Genomic DNA, 20,153 nt, shown 5'->3' with positions numbered 1-20,153 from the left:
AAGGGCTGGGTATGGTGTCGATTATATTTTTATATGAATTACACATTAGTTTTCCATAATATTCGCAATAATAAAATCTTATAAGTATTCCTAATGTTTACATATAAAATTTTCTTAAGTTATCCCTAATGTTTGCATACAGATTTCTTCTTTATTTATCCCCAAGTTATGCATCCAAATTTCTTCAGTTATCCTTAGAGTTTACATACAGATTTCTTTAGTTATCCCCCATGTTTATGTACAGCATTTTCTTTAGTTTTCCGTTATATTAAAATGGAAAAAATTCTTTAGTTATCCCTTATATTAAAAAAAAATAATTCTTTAGTTATCCCTTACACTGAAATGGAAAAATTTCTTCAGATATCCCCTACATTCCTAAGAACAAAATAATTCTTTACTTGTCCGCAAATAAAGTGTAAAAATTGCTTTTATCCCTTATATTTTTGAGAAGAAAATAATTCTTTAGTTATCCCTTTTATTTCTATTACTAATTTTTTTTTTAATTATCCCTTACATTTAAATGTAAAAATTTCTTTAGTTATCCTTTAAATTCATTTGAAAAAAGTAATTTAGTTATCCTTTACATTGAAATAAAAAAAAATTGGTTATCCCTTTAATTAATGAAATAATTTTCTTTAGTTACCCCTAATTTTCAATTGAATAAACAATATTGTTTAGTTATCCTTAACATTAATACACTTTATTAGTTAACCTGACAACCTCCACATTATCATGGGGAACACTAAACCCGTAGGGATTAAACAACCCCTGTGGGGGAGGGGTGGAAGGTATTCAAGATCGAGGGAGCTGGAGCACAAATTCAATTCCCTGGATCAAGAGCCCCTCACCTGCGTCAGTGTCTGGGCTCCAGAACATATATGCAAGAAAAATTTAATTTTTAGTTATCCCTTACATAGCAAGGAACTACAGACAGATAGCACTAACATCTATCATGAAAATCTTTGGAAGGGTCCTAAGAAGCAAGATCACCACCCATCTAGATACCCATCAATTACACAACCCAGGGCAATACGGGTTTAGAACAGGTCGCTCCTGTCTGTCTCAGCTACTGGATCACTACGACAAGGTCCTAGATGCACTAGAAGACAAAGAATGCAGATGTAATATATATAGACTTTGCAAAAGCCTTCGACAAGTGTGACCATGGCGTAATAGCGCACAAAATGCGTGCTAAAGGAATAACAGGAAAAGTCGGTCGATGGATCTATAATTTCCTCACTAACAGAACACAGAGTAGTCGTCAACAGAGTAAAGTCCGAGGCAGCTACGGTGAAAAGCTCTGTTCCACAAGGCACAGTACTCGCTCCCATTTTGTTCCTCATCCTCATATCTGACAGACAAGGATGTCAGCCACAGCACCGTGTCTTCCTTTGCAGATGACACCCGAATCTGCATGACAGTGTCTTCCATTGCAGACACTGCAAGGCTCCAGGCGGACATTGCAGACACTGCAAGGCTCCAGGCGGACATTGCAGACACTGCAAGGCTCCAGGCGGACATCAACCAAATCTTTCAGTGGGCTGCAGAAAACAATATGAAGTTCAACGATGAGAAATTTCAATTACTCAGATATGGTAAACATGAGGAAATTAAAACTTCAGAGTACAAAACAAATTCTGGCCACAAAATAGAGCGAAACACCAACGTCAAAGACCTGGGAGTGATCATGTCGGAGGATCTCGCCTTCGAGGACCATAACATTGTATCAATCGCATCTGCTAGAAAAATGACAGGATGGATAATGAGAACCTTCAAAACTAGGGAGGCCAAGCCCATGATGACACTCTTCAGGTCACTTGTTCTATCTAGGCTGGAATATTGCTGCACACTAACAGCACCTTTCAAGGCAGGTGAAATTGCTGACCTAAGAAAATGTACAGAGAACTTTCACGGCGCGCATAACGGAGATAAAACGCCTCAGTTACTGGGAGCGCTTGATGTTCCTAAACCTGTATTCCCTGGAATGCAGGAGGGAGAGATACATGATTATATACACCTGGAAAATCCTAGAGGGACTAGTACCGAACTTGCACACGAAAATCACTCACTACGAAAGCAAAAGACTTGGCAGACGATGCAACATCCCCCCAATGAAAAACAGGGGTGTCACTAGCACGTTAAGAGACCATACAATAAGTGTCAGGGGCCCGAGACTGTTCAACTGCCTCCCAGCATACATAAGGGGGATTACCAACAGACTCCTGGCAGTCTTCAAGCTGGCACTGGACAATCACCTAAAGTCGGTTCCTGACCAGCCGGGCTGTGGCTCGTACGTTGGTTTGCGTGCAGCAACAGCCTGGTTGATCAGGCTCTGATCCACCAGGAGGCCTAGTCACAGACCGGGTTGCGGGGGCGTTGACCCCCCGGAACTCTCTCCAGCATTTAAGTGGGGTTATCCCTTTCATTGAAATTGATCCCCCAATTGAATAACGACTATTCTTTAGTTATCCTTAACATTAATAAACTTTATGTATTAGTTAACCTGACACCCACAGCATTATCATCACGGGAGAACGCTAAACCCGTAGGGATTAAGCAACGCCTATAGAGGAGGGGGTGGAAGGTATTCAAGATCCAGGGAACTGGAGAACAGATCCAATTCCCTGGATTAAGAGCCCCTCACCAGCGTTTTTTTTATTTTATTGAAAACATTGCACAAACATTGCCTGGTCACAGACCGGGCCGCGGGGGCGTTGACCCCCGGAACTCTCTCCAGGTAAACTCTCCAGGTATAGTATAATAAACGAGCCATGTAGCAGCTATAGGTAAAAAAAAATTAAAATACGTACTACCCTCACACAGATAACCATACATCAACTCTGTGTCAGTAGTCCCCTCAAGGAAGGTTCCTTGATGTTGGTGAGGGGCTCTTGATTTAGGGAATTGGATCTGTGCTCCAGTTCCCCGAATTAAGCCTGAATGCCTTCCACATCCCCCCCCCCAGGCGCTGTATAATCCTCCGGGTTTAGCGCTTCCCCCTTGATTATAATAATAATAATGTGTCAGTAGCCCCTACACACACCTCTCAACATTAAGCTGCCCGGCTACGATGCCCCTCCGCCGTAGACACTTCCCAATGACCCCAGTGTGGCAAGCCCGAGAGGGTGAGGCAGCACATCTTGTGTACTTAGCTGTCAGGGACTTGGAAACCTTACTTCCAGTCATTGCACGTCATCCGCCCCCCCATCCTCGCTGAAGTTGCTGCGAGGGTCTCCTTTGGGTCTCCATTGCACTGCACACCAGCCGCTTTTTTTTTTTCAGCCGCTGTTAGTGCACACTAACATTTGGTACGTCATCTGGCCATAGAGCCGGTGAGGTACCCGTCCCCCCTTCCTGCTGAAGACCTGCAACGCAGGTGCAAGTCAAGATAACGACACTTCCCTACCCGGGGAGCCAATTCCGGGTCACCAAAATGGAAGAGTGATGAATGGTTTGAAAAACCGACAAGTTGAAGATTGAGACACTTATGCAGCATATGGGAATCTTTTCCTGAATAAAGATTCCCATATGCTGCATAAGTGTCTCAATCTTCAAAATGGAAGAGACCCGGGCCGGGATACCATACCGGCGAATTAAATAGAATAGAACCTCTCAACATATCATCGACACCATACCCAGCCCTTCTAGGGTAGGGTAGGTGCCCGAGCCAGAGCTTGTAGCTCACAAGACTGTCATTCACATTAGCCCCCTTGGGGCGGGGATGGCAAACCAGAGAGGCCTAGCTTGTGGCTAGGCCTGGGGACAGTTGGTCCCAAAGATGAGGACGTACTTGTACCTCCTCCCATGGGAGACTTAGGTCTAAGACACTCCCTAAAGAGGGAGCCAAGGCCGGGCCGGGAGAATACCGGCTAATCTTTAATAATAATAATCTCAACATATGACTTGAGACTGCTGTGTATATAAGTAACACTCCTGTACTGTAACAAGGTTGATGCATCACCCCCCCCCCCCACCTCCCTCACACACATGAACTATAACCAAACCACACCTCGGATGGGAATAGAACCCGCGATCAGTCTCTCAACACTCCAGACCGTCGCGGGTTCTATCCCCGCCCGTGGTATGGTTTGTTTGCAATCGTGTCATTACGATTTCGTAAGTCATGAACCAGAGTTCCTCAACTGGTAGGAGATCCCTGACGCTACACGTCCCCTGAGGAAAGAGTATTTCCTCCATCGATGGTACATGGTCACTAAATACACAATACCTGAAAACAACTAAACAGAATATAACGCTTCCGTTCCGTATACAGCTGTGTACAACTGCCAATGATCATGTGTAACCTATACAGCGCATACTTTATTGTCCCCCCCCTTCCCTTCCCTAATTATTTGCCGAGCCAACATGGCGGCATGTAACCTAACAACCTTAACTGACCAAGCCAAAATAGACATTACAAACACATTGGTAAAACAATCTCACAGTCCGGGACACATAAGAAACTGGACATCTCCATAGGTGCGTGCACCTACGTTCCATACATTACCTCACTTACACATAACGCACACACACGCAAACTTTGCTTTCATCCAAACCCCCAGGGAGCCGACCCTGTTTCCACCCCAGACTTCCCTACCCACAGTATCACTTTCCATTCGTACCCTCCCCTCCCTCGTACAAGTCTAATAAAACCCCTAACGCAAGTTCCCTGTATCACTCTGAAAAATCCCTCCCCCATCTCCTCCCATAGATTTCCCTATTTCTACATACTGTTTTATGGAACGATACCACTTAAACCCTCCTCTTCACCTCACTAACCTGTTTTCCCAGCAATCCCCACGAGATTAAATATATATATATATATATATATATATATATATATATATATATATATATATATATATATATATATTCTACTATAATGTATCTGACAGCCCTTATGACACTGTCATCCTAACCTCCCACGTCCAGATTTAATGCTCTCAGTACATAAATTCCTTTACCACCGATCCTATGTATCACCCTACTTAACCACCCCGTGACACTCCTCATTCCTTCACGCCGACTCCTCCCCACCACATATCCCACACATCACTCACCAGCGTCAAGGAACCTCTCCCTTGAGTAGACAACCTCTGCAAAATGCCACATATCACTAAGACCGTGAACAGAGGTGCATAGTTACTATAAGTGTCTGGGCTCTACAAAAGAGGTACATAGAGTTACTACAAGTGTCTGGGCTCTACAACAGAGGTGCACAGTTACACGTGTCTGGGATGATTCACGAAATCGTAATGACACGATTGCAAACAAACCATACCACGGGTCTGGAGTTTTGAGACTCTCTGATCGCGGGTTCTAACCCCACCCGTGGTATGGTTTAAAATGTCTGGGCTCCACAACAGAGGTGCACAAAGTTACTACAAGTGTCTAGGCTCCACAAAGAGGTGCACAAAGTTACTACAAGTGTCTGGGCTCCACAACAGAGGTGCACAAAGTTACTACAAGTGTCTAGGCTCCACAAAGAGGTGCACAAAGTTACTACAAGTGTCTGGGCTCCACAACAGAGGTGCACACAGTTACTACGAGTGTCTAGGCTCTACAACAGAGGTGCACACAGTTACTACGAGTGTCTGGGCTCCACAACAGAGGTGCACAAAGTTACTACGAGTGTCTGGGCTCCACAACAGAAGTGCACAAAGTTACTACGAGTGTCTAGGCTCTACAACAGAGGTGCACAAATTTACTACGAGTGTCTGGGCTCTACAACGAAGACAAACTGTACCTAAAACAGTCTGGATCACAAGAGATGACAGCAGAGGAAGTGTGTCGCCATCACTACTAACAGTAAGAGAGAGAAACAAGGACTACAGCTCCTGTCCCAGGTGGCTGACCAGGTTGTGCACGACACAAAACTGTCTAACAACCAGCAGGTAGTTAACAACTGCTGCAGCCAATCATAACTCTCCACCAGTGAGCACAGTGAGAGGTGTACTTGTTACTTCCTGCCTACCTACATAAGGACCACAATGGAAATAAGCCATTTTGACTAACCCTTTTGGGTTATTTTCGAAGGTAATTTACATATATGTTGCTGTGTATGATAATTTATTTAACTGTATTAATGAGTACCTGAATAAACTTACGAAACTAATATAATAAGTCATATGTTAGGTAAAGTGCGTCAGGAAACAGGACAAGTATCTCCTGACGCGGGTCTTAGATGATGACCCGCCTTTGGAGCTTTGGTCATCTGACCGAGGCCTTCCGCTGGCTTACTGGTCCACCCCTCCCATAATATTCGTATTAATGATGTCTTTTAGGTATTCCTAATATTTAACAATAAAATTTTCTTGAGTTATCCCAAATGTTTGAATACAAATTTCTTCTTTAGTTATCCCTAAAGTTTGCATATAGATTTTTTTTTAGTTATCCCCCATGTTCATAAATATTATTTTCTTTAGTTATGCCTCAGGAAGAGACGGGGCCAGGAGCTGTGACTCGACCCCTGCAACCACATATAGATGAGCACATACACAATGCATCTGAGATATTTTAACTCTGGTGTCTTGCAGACCGAGATTATTATAATAAAAAGAAGCGCTAAACCACAAGGGCCATACAGCGCTGCGTGCAGACCGAGAAGCCAGAGAAATGTCCCAGTCATATGACCAAAACCTTGATCACTTATTCCCACATAGCAAGATAAGTTAGATATGCATTCTGGCTTTTAAGAAAAAATAAAAAAAACAAAATTTTTCACCTGTTTTGAGTAAAATAATTGAAAATCAGGTGTGTGGTTGGTTCAGCAGTGAACGCTGGGAATATTTCCCTGGTCAACAAACGCGCTTTGTTTGTTTACATTGGATGGTAAACTTTAACATTTCTGGCATGTTGCCTCGGAGTGCTGCTTCCTACCATGATTTACCAGTCTAAACACTTACACCTTAGTACGACTTAACAACCTGCTTACTGACATCACTTGTTACACTTAATAACTTATTAACAACATCAGGGTGCAACATGACATGATAAAGCTCTACACAGAGTGCAACATGACATCATAAAGCTCTGGAGTGCAACATGACATGATAAAGCTCTACACAGAATGCAACATGACATCATAAAGCTCTGGAGTGCAACATGACATGATAAAGCTCTACACAGAGTGCAACATGACATGATAAAGCTCTGGAGTGAAACATGACATGATAAAGCTCTACACAGAGTGAAACATGACATGATAAAGCTCTGGAGTGAAACATGACATGATAAAGCTCTGAAGTGAAACATGACATGATAAAGCTCTGGAGTGAAACATGACATGATAAAGCTCTGGAGTGAAACATGACATGATAAAGCTCTGGAGTGAAACATGACATGATAAAGCTCTACACAGAGTGCAACATGACATGATAAAGCTCTGGAGTGCAACATGACATGATAAAGCTCTGGAGTGAAACATGACATGATAAAGCTCTACACAGAGTGCAACATGACATGATAAAGCTCTGGAGTGCAACATGACATGATAAAGCTCTGGAGTGCAACATGACATGATAAAGCTCTGGAGTGCAACATGACATGATAAAGCTCTGGAGTGAAACATGACATGATAAAGCTCTACACAGAGTGCAACATGACATGATAAAGCTCTGGAGTGCAACATGACATGATAAAGCTCTGGAGTGAAACATGACATGATAAAGCTCTACACAGAGTGCAACATGACATGATGAAGCTCTGGAGTGAAACATGACATGATAAAGCTCTACACAGAGTGCAACATGACATGATAAAGCTCTGGAGTGAAACATGACATGATAAAGCTCTACACAGAGTGCAACATGACATGATAAAGCTCTGGAGTGAAACATGACATGATAAAGCTCTACACAGAGTGCAACATGACATGATAAAGCTCTGGAGTGAAACATGACATGATAAAGCTCTGGAGTGAAACATGACATGATAAAGCTCTACACAGAGTGCAACATGACATGATAAAGCTCTACACAGAGTGCAACATAATAAAGCTCTACACAGAGTGCAACATAATAAAGCTCTACACAGAGTGCAACATAATAAAGCTCTACACAGAGTGCAACATAATAAAGCTCTACACAGAGTGCAACATAATAAAGCTCTACACAGAGTGCAACATAATAAAGCTCTACACAGAGTGCAACATATGATAAAGCTCTAGACAGAGTGCAACATGACATGATAAAGCTTTACACAAAGTGAAACATAAAGCTCTACACAGTGAAACATGACATAATAAAGCTCTACACAGAGTGAAACATAAAGCTCTACACAGAGTGAAACATAATAAAGCTCTACACAGAGTGAAACATAATAAAGCTCTACACAGAGTGAAACATTAAAGCTCTACACAGAGTGAAACATAATAAAGCTCTACACAGAGTGAAACATTAAAGCTCTACACAGAGTGAAACATAATAAAGCTCTACAAGGGTTGAAACGTGTCCTATATTAAAGCTAGTTCTCTCTTGTCTATTATTATTATTATTATTATTATTATTATTATTATTATTATTATTATTATTATTATTATCTGATGGTCAACATTCAGATGCATCTCCAGTCTGTGGCTAAGTACATAGAGCTGATGTTCGTTTCTGTCTGGTCATCTTAATAGAGCACATACTGACTCTAATAGAGCACATACTGACTCTAATAGAGCACATACTGACTCTAATAGAGCACATACTGACTCTAATAGAGCACATACTGACTCTTCAAAGTGCATATCTGCTAGTGAAAGGCTCTTAATCCGAGGAATTGAAGTTATTCTCCTCTTGGGTGGCTTCTGATGGCCTCCTACACCCAAGAGTGACTTTCTGTACGTCTCGCCCTGCCCAGGACGTCTCGCCCTGCCCAGGACGTCTCGCCCTGCCCAGGACGTTTCGCACTGCCCAGGATGCCACCCACACCAGTCACTTATAAGCCTCAATATAAACACTTAGTCTACACATCCCTTAGACTCCTAAAACCTCGTACGTTCCTCTCCACTCAGACTGTCTCTCTCATCCATAATTATTTCCAACACTGCCTCTCCCATACATTATACTGCCTCTCCCATACATTATACTGCCTCTCCCATACATTATACCTGATACTGCCTCTCCCATACATTATACTGCCTCTCCCATACATTATACCTGATACTGCCTCTCCCATACATTATACTGCCTCTCCCATACATTATACCTGATACTGCCTCTCCCATACATTATACTGCCTCTCCCATACATTATACTGCCTCTCCCATACATTATACCTGATACTGCCTCTCCCATACATTATACCTGATACTGCCTCTCCCATACATTATACTGCCTCTCCCATACATTATACCTGATACTGCCTCTCCCATACATTATACTGCCTCTCCCATACATTATACTGCCTCTCCCATACATTATACCTGATACTGCCTCTCCCATACATTATACCTGATACTGCCTCTCCCATACATTATACTGCCTCTCCCATACATTATACCTGATACTGCCTCTCCCATACATTATACTGCCTCTCCCATACATTATACTGCCTCTCCCATACATTATACCTGATACTGCCTCTCCCATACATTATACCTGATACTGCCTCTCCCATACATTATACTGCCTCTCCCATACATTATACCTGATACTGCCTCTCCCATACATTATACTGCCTCTCCCATACATTATACTGCCTCTCCCATACATTATACCTGATACTGCCTCTCCCATACATTATACCTGATACTGCCTCTCCCATACATTATACTGCCTCTCCCATACATTATACCTGATACTGCCTCTCCCATACATTATACTGCCTCTCCCATACATTATACTGCCTCTCCCATACATTATACCTGATACTGCCTCTCCCATACATTATACTGCCTCTCCCATACATTATACTGCCTCTCCCATACATTATACCTGATACTGCCTCTCCCATACATTATACCTGATACTGCCTCTCCCATACATTATACTGCCTCTCCCATACATTATACCTGATACTGCCTCTCCCATACATTATACCTGATACTGCCTCTCCCATACATTATACCTGATACTGCCTCTCCCATACATTATACCTGATACTGCCTCTCCCATACATTATACTGCCTCTCCCATACATTATACTGCCTCTCCCATACATTATACTGCCTCTCCCATACATTATACTGCCTCTCCCATACATTATACTGCCTCTCCCATACATTATACCTGATACTGCCTCTCCCATACATTATACCTGATACTGCCTCTCCCATACATTATACCTGATACTGCCTCTCCCATACATTATACCTGATACTGCCTCTCCCATACATTATACCTGATACTGCCTCTCCCATACATTATACCTGATACTGCCTCTCCCATACATTATACCTGATACTGCCTATCCCATACATTATAACTGATACTGCCTCTCCCATACATTATACCTGATACTGCCTCTCCCATACATTATACCTGATACTGCATCTCCCATACATTATACCTGATACTGCCTCTCCCATACATTATACCTGATACTGCCTCTCCCATACATTATACTGCCTCTCCCATACATTATACCTGATACTGCCTCTCCCATACATTATACCTGATACTGCCTCTCCCATACATTATACCTGATACTGCCTCTCCCATACATTATACTGCCTCTCCCATACATTATACCTGATACTGAATCTCCCATACATTATACCTGATACTGCCTCTCCCATACATTATACCTGATACTGCCTCTCCCATACATTATACCTGATACTGCCTCTCCCATACATTATACTGCCTCTCCCATACATTATACATGATACTGCCTCTCCAATACATTATACTGCCTCTCCCATACATTATACCTGATACTGCCTCTCCCATACATTATACCTGATACTGCCTCTCCCATACATTATACCTGATACTGCCTCTCCCATACATTATACCTGATACTGCCTCTACCATACATTATACCTGATACTGCCTCTCCCATACATTATACTGCCTCTCCCATACATTATACTGCCTCTCCCATACATTATAACTGATACTGCCTCTCCCATACATTATACTGCCTCTCCCATACATTATACCTGATACTGCCTCTCCCATACATTATAACTGATACTGCCTCTCCCATACATTATACCTGATACTGCCTCTCCCATACATTATACCTGATACTGCCTCTCCCATACATTATACCTGATACTGCCTCTCCCATATATTATACTGCCTCTCCCATACATTATACCTGATACTGCCTCTCCCATACATTATAACTGATACTGCCTCCCCTATACATTATACCTGATACTGCCTCTCCCATACATTATACCTGATACTGCCTCTCCCATACATTATAACTGATACTGCCTCTCCCATACATTATACCTGATACTGCCTCTCCCATACATTATAACTGATACTGCCTCTCCCATACATTATACATGATACTGCCTCTCCCATACATTATACCTGATACTGCCTCTCCCATACATTATAACTGATACTGCCTCTCCCATACATTATAACTGATACTGCCTCTCCCATACATTATACATGATACTGCCTCTCCCATACATTATACCTGATACTGCCTCTCCCATACATTATACCTGATACTGCCTCTCCCATACATTATACCTGATACTGCCTCTCCCATACATTATACCTGATACTGCCTCTCCCATACATTATAAGTGATACTGCCTCTCCCATACATTATACCTGATACTGCCTCTCCCATACATTATACCTGATACTGCCTCTCCCATACATTATACCTGATACTGCCTCTCCCATACATTATACTGCCTCTCCCATACATTATACTGCCTCTCCCATACATTATACTGCCTCTCCCATACATTATACCTGATACTGCCTCTCCCATACATTATACTGCCTCTCCCATACATTATACCTGATACTGCCTCTCCCATACATTATACTGCCTCTCCCATACATTATACCTGATACTGCCTCTCCCATACATTATACCTGATACTGCCTCTCCCATACATTATACCTGATACTGCCTCTCCCATACATTATACTGCCTCTCCCATACATTATACCTGATACTGCCTCTCCCATACATTATACCTGATACTGCCTCTCCCATACATTATACCTGATACTGCCTCTCCCATACATTATACCTGATACTGCCTCTCCCATACATTATACTGCCTCTCCCATACATTATACCTGATACTGCCTCTCCCATACATTATACTGCCTCTCCCATACATTATACCTGATACTGCCTCTCCCATACATTATACCTGATACTGCCTCTCCCATACATTATACCTGATACTGCCTCTCCCATACATTATACCTGATACTGCCTCTCCCATACATTATACTGCCTCTCCCATACATTATACTGCCTCTCCCATACATTATACTGCCTCTCCCATACATTATAACTGATACTGCCTCTCCCATACATTATACTGCCTCTCCCATACATTATACCTGATACTGCCTCTCCCATACATTATAACTGATACTGCCTCTCCCATACATTATACCTGATACTGCCTCTCCCATACATTATACCTGATACTGCCTCTCCCATACATTATACCTGATACTGCCTCTCCCATATATTATACTGCCTCTCCCATACATTATACCTGATACTGCCTCTCCCATACATTATAACTGATACTGCCTCCCCTATACATTATACCTGATACTGCCTCTCCCATACATTATACCTGATACTGCCTCTCCCATACATTATAACTGATACTGCCTCTCCCATACATTATACCTGATACTGCCTCTCCCATACATTATAACTGATACTGCCTCTCCCATACATTATACATGATACTGCCTCTCCCATACATTATACCTGATACTGCCTCTCCCATACATTATAACTGATACTGCCTCTCCCATACAATATAACTGATACTGCCTCTCCCATACATTATACATGATACTGCCTCTCCCATACATTATACCTGATACTGCCTCTCCCATTCATTATACCTGATACTGCCTCTCCCATACATTATACCTGATACTGCCTCTCCCATACATTATACCTGATACTGCCTCTCCCATACATTATAAGTGATACTGCCTCTCCCATACATTATACCTGATACTGCCTCTCCCATACATTATACCTGATACTGCCTCTCCCATACATTATACCTGATACTGCCTCGACCATACATTATACTGCCTCTCCCATACATTATACTGCCTCTCCCATACATTATACCTGATACTGCCTCTCCCATACATTATACTGCCTCTCCCATACATTATACCTGATACTGCCTCTCCCATACATTATACCTGATACTGCCTCTCCCATACATTGTAACTGATACTGCCTCTCCCATACATTATACCTGATACTGCCTCTCCCATACATTATACCTGATACTGCCTCTCCCATACATTATAACTGATACTGCCTCTCCCATACATTATACCTGATACTGCCTCTCCCATACATTATAACTGATACTGCCTCTCCCATACATTATACATGATACTGCCTCTCCCATACATTATACCTGATACTGCCTCTCCCATACATTATAACTGATACTGCCTCTCCCATACATTATACATGATACTGCCTCTCCCATACATTATACCCGATACTGCCTCTCCCATACATTATAACTGATGCTGCCTCTCCCATACATTATACCTGATACTGCCTCTCCCATACATTATACATGATACTGCCTCTCCCATACATTATACTGCCTCTCCCATACATTATACATGATACTGCCTCTCCCATACATTATACCTGATACTGCCTCTCCCATACATTATACTGCCTCCCCCATACATTATACCTGATACTGCCTCTCCCATACATTATACCTGATACTGCCTCTCCCATACATTATACCTGATACTGCCTCTCCTATACATTATACCTGATACTGCCTCTCCCATACATTATACCTGATACTGCCTCTCCCATACATTATACCTGATACTGCCTCTCCCATACATTATACCTGATACTGCCTCTCCCATACATTATACTGCCTCCCCCATACATTATACCTGATACTGCCTCTCCCATACATTATACCTGATACTGCCTCTCCCATACATTATACCTGATACTGCCTCTCCCATACATTATACCTGATACTGCCTCTCCCATACATTATACCTGATACTGCCTCTCCCATACATTATAACTGATACTGCCTCTCCCATACATTATACCTGATACTGCCTCTCCCATACATTATAACTGATACTGCCTCTCCCATACATTATACATGATACTGCCTCTCCCATACATTATACCTGATACTGCCTCTCCCATACATTATAACTGATACTGCCTCTCCCATACATTACAAGTGATACTGCCTCTCCCATACATTATACATGATACTGCCTCTCCCATACATTATACCTGATACTGCCTCTCCCATACATTATACCTGATACTGCCTCTCCCATACATTATACCTGATACTGCCTCTCCCATACATTATACCTGATACTGCCTCTCCCATACATTTTAAGTGATACTGCCTCTCCCATACATTATACCTGATACTGCCTCTCCCATACATTATACCTGATACTGCCTCTCCCATACATTATACCTGATACTGCCTCTCCCATACATTATACTGCCTCTCCCATACATTATACTGCCTCTCCCATACATTATACCTGATACTGCCTCTCCCGTACATTATAACTGATACTATCTCTCCCATACATTATACCTGATACTGCCTCTCCCATACATTATACATAATACTGCCTCTCCCATACATTATACCTGATACTGCCTCTCCCATACATTATACCTGATACTGCCTCTCCCATACATTATACCTGATACTGCCTCTCCCATACATTATACCTGATACTGCCTCTCCCATACATTATACCTGATACTGCCTCTCCCATACATTATACCTGATACTGCCTCTCCCATACATTATACCTGATACTGCCTCTCCCATACATTATAAGTGATACTGCCTCTCCCATACATTATACCTGATACTGCCTCTCCCATACATTATACCTGATACTGCCTCTCCCATACATTATACCTGATACTGCCTCTCCCATACATTATACTGCCTCTCCCATACATTATACTGCCTCTCCCATACATTATACCTGATACTGCCTCTCCCATACATTATAACTGATACTGCCTCTCCCATACATTATACCTGATACTGCCTCTCCCATACATTATACCTGATACTGCCTCTCCCATACATTATACCTGATACTGCCTCTCCCATACATTATACCTGATACTGCCTCTCCCATACATTATAACTGATACTGCCTCTCCCATACATTATACATGATACTGCCTCTCCCATACATTATACCTGATACTGCCTCTCCCATACATTATAACTGATACTGCCTCTCCCATACATTATACATGATACTGCCTCTCCCATACATTATACCTGATACTGCCTCTCCCATACATTATAACTGATACTGCCTCTCCCATACATTATACCTGATACTGCCTCTCCCATACATTATACATGATACTGCCTCTCCCATACATTATACCTGATACTGCCTCTCCCATACATTATACTGCCTCCCCCATACATTATACCTGATACTGCCTCTCCCATACATTATACCTGATACTGCCTCTCCCATACATTATACCTGATACTGCCTCTCCCATACATTATACCTGATACTGCCTCTCCCATACATTATACATGATACTGCCTCTCCCATACATTATACCTGATACTGCCTCTCCCATACATTATACATGATACTGCCTCTCCCATACATTATACATGATACTGCCTCTCCCATACATTATACCTGATACTGCCTCTCCCATACATTATACTGCCTCTCCCATACATTATACCTGATACTGCCTCTCCCATACATTATACCTGATACTGCCTCTCCCATACATTATACCTGATACTGCCTCTCCCATACATTATACCTGATACTGCCTCTCCCATACATTATACCTGATACTGCCTCTCCCATACATTATACCTGATACTGCCTCTCCCATACATTATACCTGATACTACCTCTCCCATACATTATACTGCCTCTCCCATACATTATACTGCCTCTCCCATACGTTATACTGCCTCTCCCATACATTATACCTGATATTCATAAACATATTCAACACACACGCCAGTAATTCTTATTATTACTGTATTCACAGGAAAGCACTAAACACTGGGGGGTTATGTAGCTTACCAGGAAATGATCATAAGTGGTCCCAGGAAGAAACTGTCTCCACTTCCTGGTATCTAGAACCTTTCACTGAGGTAGCAGGGCACCTGGAGCTGGGAAGGCACTCAGAGGGCACTAAGAGCTAGCAAAGTACTCAGAACTAGCAAGGCACTCAGAACTAGCAAGGTACTCACAGCTAGCAAGGCACTCAGAACTAGCAAGGCACTCAGAGCAAACAAGGCAGTAAGAACTAGCAAGGCACTCAGAACTAGCAAGGCACTCAGAACTAGCAAGGCACTCAGAACTAGCAAGGTACTCACAGCTAGCAAGGCACTCAGAACTAGCAAGGCACTCAGAGCAAACAAGGCAGTAAGAACTAGCAAGGCACTCAGAACTAGCAAAGTACTCAGAACTAGCAAGGTACTCAGAACTAGCAAGGTACTCAGAACTAGCAAGGTACTCACAGCTAGCAAGGCACTCAGAACTAGCAAGGCACTCAGAGCAAACAAGGCAGTAAGAACTAGCAAGGCACTCAGAGCAAACAAGGCACTAAGAACTAGCAAGGCACTCAGAACTAGCAAGGCACTCAGAACTAGCAAGGCACTCAGAACTAGCAAGGTACTCAGAACTAGCAAAGTACTCACAGCTAGCAAGGCACTCAGAACTAGCAAGGCACTCAGAACTAGTAAGGCACTAAGAGCTAGCAAGGAACTCAGAACTAGCAAGGTACTCAGAACTAGCAAGGCACTCAGAACTAGCAAGGCACTCAGAACTAGCAAGGCACTCAGAACTAGCAAGGCACTCACAGCTAGCAAGTCACTCAGAACTAGCAAGGCACTCAGAACTAGCAAGGCACTCAGAACTAGTAAGGCACTCAGAACTAGCAAGTCACTCAGAGCTAGCAAGTCACTCAGAACTAGTAAGGCACTCAGAACTAGCGAGTCACTCAGAGCTAGCAAGTCACTCAGAGCTAGCAAGGCACTCAGAACTAGCAAGTCACTCAGAACTAGCGAGGCACTCAGAACTAGCAAGGCACTCAGAACTAGTAAGGCACTCAGAACTAGCAAGTCACTCAGAGCTAGCAAGTCACTCAGAACTAGCAAGTCACTCAGAACTAGCAAGGCACTCAGAACTAGCAAGTCACTCAGAGCTAGCAAGGCACTCAGAACTAGCAAGTCACTCAGAACTAGCAAGTCACTCAGAGCTAGCAAGGCACTCAGAACTAGCAAGTCACTCAGAACTAGCAAGGCACTCAGAACTAGCAAGGCACTCAGAACTAGCAAGGCACTCACAGCTAGCAAGGCACTCAGAACTAGCAAGGCACTCATAACTAGCAAGGCGCTCAAAGCTAGCAAGTCACTCAGAACTAGCAAGTTACTCAGAGCTAGCAAGGCACTCAGAACTAGCAAGGCACTCAGAACTACCAAGGCATTCAGAACTAGCAAGTCACTCAGAGCTAGCAAGGCACTCAGAACTAGCAAGGCACTCAGAACTAGCAAGGCACTCAGAACTAGCAGGACACTCAGAACTAGCAAGGCACTCAGAACTAGCAAGGCACTCAGAACTAGCAAGGCACTCAGAACTAGCAAGGCACTCAGAGCTAGCAAGGCACTCAGAACTAGCAAGGCACTCAGAACTAGCAAGGCACTCAGAGCTAGCAAGTCACTCAGAACTAGCAAGGCACAGAACTAGCAAGGCACTCAGAACTAGCAAGGCACTCAGAGCTAGCAAGGCACTCAGAACTAGTAAGGCACTCAGAACTAGCAAAGCACTCAGAACTAGCAAGGCACTCAGAACTAGCAAGTCACTCAGAACTAGCAAGGCACTCAGAACTAGCAAGGCACTCAGAGCTAGCAAGGCACTCAGAGCTAGCAAGGCACTCAGAACTAGCAAGGCACTCTGAACTAGTAAGGCACTCAGAGCTAGCAAGGCACTCAGAACTAGAAAGGCACTCAGAACTAGCAAGTCACTCAGAACTAGCAAGGCACTCAGAGCTAGCAAGGCACTCAGAACTAGCAAGTCACTCAGAACTAGCAAGGCACTCAGAGCTAGCAAGGCACTCAGAACTAGCAAGGCACTCAGAGCTAGCAAGGCACTCAGAACTAGCAAGGCACTCAGAACTAGCAAGGCACTCAGAGCTAGCAAGGTACTCAGAACTAGCAAGGCACTCAGAGCTAGCAAGGCACTCAGAACTAGCAAGGCACTCAGAGCTAGCAAGGCTCTCAGAACTAGCAAGGCACTCAGAACTAGCAAGGCCCTCAGAACTAGCAAGGCACTCAGAACTAGCAAGGCACTCAGAACTAGCAAGGCACTCAGAGCTAGCAAGGCACTCAGAGCTAGCAAGGCACTCAGAACTAGCAAGGCACTCAGAACTAGCAAGGCACTCAGAGCTAGCAAGGCACTCAGAACTAGCAAGGCACTCAGAACTAGCAAGGCACTCAGAACTAGCAAGGCACTCAGAACTAGGAAGGCACTCAGAGCTAGCAAGGCACTCAGAACTAGCAAGGCACTCAGAACTAGCAAGTCACTCAGAACTAGCAAGGCACTCAGAACTAGCAAGGCACTCAGAGCTAGCAAGGCACTCAGAACTAGCAAGGCACTCAGAATTAGCAAGGCACTCAGAACTAGCAAGGCACTCAGAACTAGCAAGGCACTCAGAACTAGCAAGTCACTCAGAGCTAGCAAGGCACTCAGAACTAGCAAGGCACTCAGAACTAGCAAGTCACTCAGAACTAGCAAGTCACTCAGAACTAGCAAGTCACTCAGAACTAGCAAGGTACTCAGAACTAGCAAGTCACTCAGAACTAGCAAGGCACTCAGAACTAGCAAGTCGCTCAGAACTAGCAAGTAACTCAGAACTAGCAAGTCACTCAGAACTAGCAAGTCACTCAGAACTAGCAAGGCACTCAGAACTAGCAAGTCACTCAGAACTAGCAAGTCACTCAGAACTAGCAAGGCACTCAGAACTAGCAAGTCACTCAGAACTAGCATGTCACTCAGAACTAGCAAGTCACTCAGAACTAGCAAGGCACTCAGAACTAGCAAGTCACTCAGAACTAGCAAGTCACTCAGAACTAGCAAGTCACTCAGAACTAGCAAGGCACTCAGAACTAGCAAGGCACTCAGAACTAGCAAGTCACTCAGAACTAGCAAGGCACTCAGAACTAGAAAGGCACTCAGAACTAGCAAGTCACTCAGAGCTAGCAAGGCACTCAGAACTAGTAAGGCACTCAGAACTAGCAAGGCACTCAGAACTAGCAAGTCACTCAGAACTAGCAAGTCACTCAGAACTAGCAAGTCACTCAGAACTAGCAAGGCACTCAGAACTAGCAAGTCACTCAGAACTAGCAAGGCACTCAGAACTAGCAAGGCACTCAGAACTAGCAAGTCACTCAGAGCTAGCAAGGCACTCAGAACTAGCAAGGCACTCAGAACTAGCAAGGCACTCAGAACTAGCAAGTCACTCAGAACTAGCAAGGCACTCAGAACTAGCAAGGCACTCAGAACTAGCAAGGCACTCAGAACTAGCAAGTCACTCAGAGCTAGCAAGTCACTCAGAACTAGCAAGGCACTCAGAACTAGCAAGTCACTCAGAGCTAGCAAGGCACTCAGAACTAGCAAGTCACTCAGAGCTAGCAAGTCACTCAGAACTAGCAAGGCACTCAGAACTAGCAAGGTACTCAGAACTAGCAAGGCACTCAGAACTAGCAAGTCACTCAGAACTAGCAAGGCACTCAGAACTAGCAAGGCACTCAGAACTAGCAAGGCACTCAGAACTAGCAAGGCACTCAGAACTAGCAAGTCACTCAGAGCTAGCAAGTCACTCAGAACTAGCAAGTCACTCAGAACTAGCAAGGCACTCAGAACTAGCAAGGCACTCAGAACTAGCAAGTCACTCAGAGCTAGCAAGGCACTCAGAACTAGCAA

The sequence above is a fragment of the Cherax quadricarinatus genome, chromosome 92 (assembly GCF_038502225.1).
Source record: "Cherax quadricarinatus isolate ZL_2023a chromosome 92, ASM3850222v1, whole genome shotgun sequence".
NCBI classification, from domain to species: domain Eukaryota; kingdom Metazoa; phylum Arthropoda; class Malacostraca; order Decapoda; family Parastacidae; genus Cherax; species Cherax quadricarinatus.
The sequence above is the reverse complement of the archived record's forward strand: the minus strand, read 5'-3'. Positions refer to the sequence as shown.